Raw genomic sequence first — 3,996 nt, 5'->3', positions numbered from 1 at the left:
CCGAGACGGCTCTGGTCGCCCTAACAGATGATCTCCGCAGGCAGCTGGATCGAGGCGGGTCGGGGCTGCTGATTCTTCTAGACCTGTCAGCAGCCTTCGACATGGTCGATCACGAACTCCTGGACCACCGCCTTGCCGACGTGGGGATCCAGGGCACAGTCCTTCAATGGCTGCGCTCGTTTCTCTCTGGTCGGGGACAGAGGGTGGCGCTTGGGGGGGAACTGTCATCCCGCCACGCCTTGGTGTGTGGAGTGCCCCAGGGTGCGATACTCTCCCCGATGCTTTTTAACATCTTTATGCGCCCCCTCGCCCAGCTTGTCCGGAGTTTTGGGCTGGGCTGCCATCAGTATGCTGATGACACCCAACTCTATCTGTTGATGGATGGCCATCCTGACTCGGCCCCAGACACACTGATCAGATGCTTGGAAGCTGTGGCTGGATGGTTACGTGGGAGCCGGTTGAAGTTAAATCCTTCGAAGACAGAGGTCCTCTGGCTGGGACGGGACGATATGGGATTGAGGGGGCAACTCCCATCTCTTGCGGGGGTGCAATTAGTGCCAGCACCGTCCGTTAAGAGTTTGGGTGTAATCTTCGATACCTCCCTCTCCATGGAGGCGCAGATTGCAGCTATAACAAAGGCGGCATTTTTTCATCTCCGCCAAGCTAAGCAGTTGGCTCCTTACCTCTCTCGCCCTGACCTAGCCACTGTGATCCACGCGACGGTCACCTCCAGACTGGATTATTGTAACTCGCTCTACGTGGGGCTGCCCCTGAGACTGACCCAGAAACTCCAGCGGGTGCAGAATGCCGCAGCGAGACTCCTTATGGGGTCTTCGCTGCGGGATCACATTCATCCGGTGCTATACCAGCTGCACTGGCTCCCGGTGGAGTACAGGATCAGGTTTAAGGTGCTGGTTTTAACCTTCAAAGCCCTATACGGCCTAGGACCCTCGTATCTACGGGACCGCCTCTCCTGGTATGCCCCACAGAGGAACTTACGGTCTTCAAATAAAAACATCTTGAAGGTCCCAGGCCTCAGAGAGGTTAGGCTGGCCTCAACTAGAGCCAGGGCTTTTTCGGCTGCGGCTCCATCCTGGTGGAACGCTCTGTCACAAGAGACAAGGGCCCTCCAGGACTTGACATCTTTCCGCAGGGCCTGCAAGACAGAGCTGTTCCACCAGGCCTTTGGTCAGGGCGCAGCCTGACTCCCTCCTTTGGCAATCTTTACAATACTTTAGTTTATGGTTGCCATCAATTTTGATTTTAATTAATTCTTTGATGTTTTTATAATGTTGCACTATTTTAGTGTTGTTAGCCGCCCTGAGCCCGGCTTCGGCTGGGGAGGGCGGGATATAAATAAAATTTATTATTATTATTATTATTATTATTATTATAATTATGGTGATGCTGAGTTGGATACGGAAGCTAAAAGTACTGCATTATGAGTAGGAGAAGGATGTGGTCAAAACACTTGAAAAGGCCCCTTCCCTATTGTGATGACATGCTTTTTTTCTTACCCTTTTGCTCACGGTTTCACTCCTTTTCAGCAAGACAGCTGTTACGGTCATAACCTGACCTATAATACATATTATGAGTTCCACTTCCTCATGTTCGTGTCGCTGAAACCAAATATTGCTCTTCAGTTTCCTGTACGGTCTATTTACCAAGCAAGGCTTGGTACCAAGGGTTTTCACATCGCTGAGCTTTATGTTTGCTGTGGTTTATTCCCCCCACCCTGCCCCACATCTGACTTTGGTGTCATAGAGGCAGGTACCATGACGCAGGGAAAAGAACCCAGACTTAGCTCTCCCACTTTCCATTTTACCTTTCAGCCCCCAATAAGCATATCTGAACCTCTTCTGGGTTCGCTTTGCTCATCTTCCTTTGGTGTGCTAAGACCCTGAAGAACCCTAAGCAAGCTATATTTCCCAGTGTTTTTGGGGGGTAGCCGTGATTGTTTCAAGTGGTAAGATCATACTTTAAATGTTTGGTGCAGTAGCAATGGAGAAGCATAACAGAATGACTCCAAAAACAGAATGATATGTGGATGGTCCAGTATAAATCCACCACTTTGCACTATTCTTGCACGTAGGTAAACGGTAAAGGGGCCTCTGACCATTAGGTCCAGTCGCGGATGACTCTGGGGTTGCGGTGCTCATCTGGCTTTATTGGCTGAGGGAGCCGGCATACAGCTTCCGGGTCATGTGGCCAGCATGACTAAGCCGCTGCTAGCGAACCAGAGCAGCGCACGCCGTTTACCTTCCCGCTGCAGCAGTACCTATTTATCTACTTGCACTTTTATGCGCTTTCGAACTGCTAGGTTGGCAGGAGCAGGGACCGAGCAATGGGAGCTCACCCCGTGGCGGGGATTCGAACCGCCGACCTGCTGATTGGCAAGCCCTAGACTCTGTGGTTTAACCCACAGTGCCACCCGCGTCCCTCATTCATGCACCTACTAGGGCATAAAAATGCACCTACTGTGCATAAAAATGCATATATTAGTGAAAATTACAGACACAAATACATTACAGTAGGGGAAATGACTTTGCAAAAATGTGCTTCTTAGGGAAAACTGCATACAAAAATGTGTATTTTAGGATCAGCATTAAAATCCTGATGAATTTTCACGAGAACTTTAAACAAACATCAATAAATCACAAACTAATGTGGAAATGTGAAGAACTGAATTTAAGATGGGGAAAGTGAAGTACCGAAATGGACAGATTTACTCATCCTTAACCAAAGCATCTCAGATTGCTGACTAAGCAAATCAGATCTCATCGTGCTGTGAATCTCCATGCTCCCGCCAAACTTTCGTGTCAGCCAGTTATGGGGAGGCACAGATCAAACGATCAAAACAATCTACACTGTCAGCTGTTCTAATTGTCTGGGTGGAGAGATCACTCACAATAGCTGTATTCTGTCAGCAAGCTGGTGTTGATTACACCTATACACTGATCTTAATTCTGCATATTTCACTGTGGAGAGAAATCTTATTTTTTGGCAGGGATCCAGCTTGTGGCTTTTTTGTATTACTGATGTGTATAGTGTTTCTGTGACAGTTGTTTGTCTAGAAACGCCAGCACTTTCCAGTTTTGATTGCTCAATCAATCAGCCGGGGTTTTTTAGCCTGGGGGGGGGGGGAGAACAGTGAGCCATAGGAATGGATTGTCCTTCCTTATAGGCTTTCAGTGTTCAAGAATCTCTTGAGGTCTGCAGTGCCAGGAACATGAGCTGAGACATAAGTGGAATGTATTTTGTCTGTGTTTTTGAATAGCACCTACCGGCCAAGGTTTGATTTTTGAAATTAGATAACACTTAGGGCTGTTTCAGACAATTGTGTGCATCACTCGACCTCGGTTATCTCTGACTACTAACTACCACCTGATGAGGACTTGCAGCAGAATGTGTCAGCTGATTCCACTGAATTGTGTTTTAAGGCAACATATAATGATATGACAGTTCTGTAATGGCTCATTCACACATATAAAGAATGATATTTGATACTCTGGGTCATGGGCGAAGCCAGGATTTTTGTTGCGGCGGGGCCTTTTGTTGGGGGGGGGGGAAGAACCTTAGCTATGTATTTTTATTGATTTTTATTGATTTAAGGGGGCGCAGGGAGCAGTATCTGCCCCTCCCTGCCCCCCCGTACAAATTCCAAGTTCTTTTCATGCTTTTCTTCCACAGTTCCACCCCTTCACACTCACAGGCATGCCTAATTCATGTTTAAAGTGAAGCAAAATCGATTTAAAAACACACAACAAAACCATGCATGCACACACCTCTCTGTTTAGCTGCACAATGGAAGCTCAGCACAGAGGCATAAATTAGACTAAGGGTAACTTTGTTTCTGCCACTCTTCTTTCTTTCATCAACACCATTCTGCCCCTGTCCCCACCCCCACCCCTTTATATTGTTAAAGGTGTCCCACATCTCTAAGCAGGACTAAGTTTTAGGAGTACAGTGGTACCTCGGGTTAAGAACTTAATTCGT

General features: G+C 47.6%; 1 long non-coding RNA gene across 1 annotated transcript in view; it reads left to right on the top strand.

Annotated features, from left to right (window-relative positions):
- The window catches only part of LOC308460675, a 9,685-nt gene that overhangs the window by 3,080 nt on the left and 2,609 nt on the right, over window positions 1–3,996 (top strand). The window lies entirely within an intron of this gene.

The sequence above is a fragment of the Podarcis pityusensis genome (assembly GCF_964106645.2).
Source record: "Podarcis pityusensis genome assembly, chromosome: 13".
Lineage (NCBI taxonomy): Eukaryota > Metazoa > Chordata > Lepidosauria > Squamata > Lacertidae > Podarcis > Podarcis pityusensis.
This window is presented reverse-complemented; position numbering and strand designations above follow the sequence as displayed.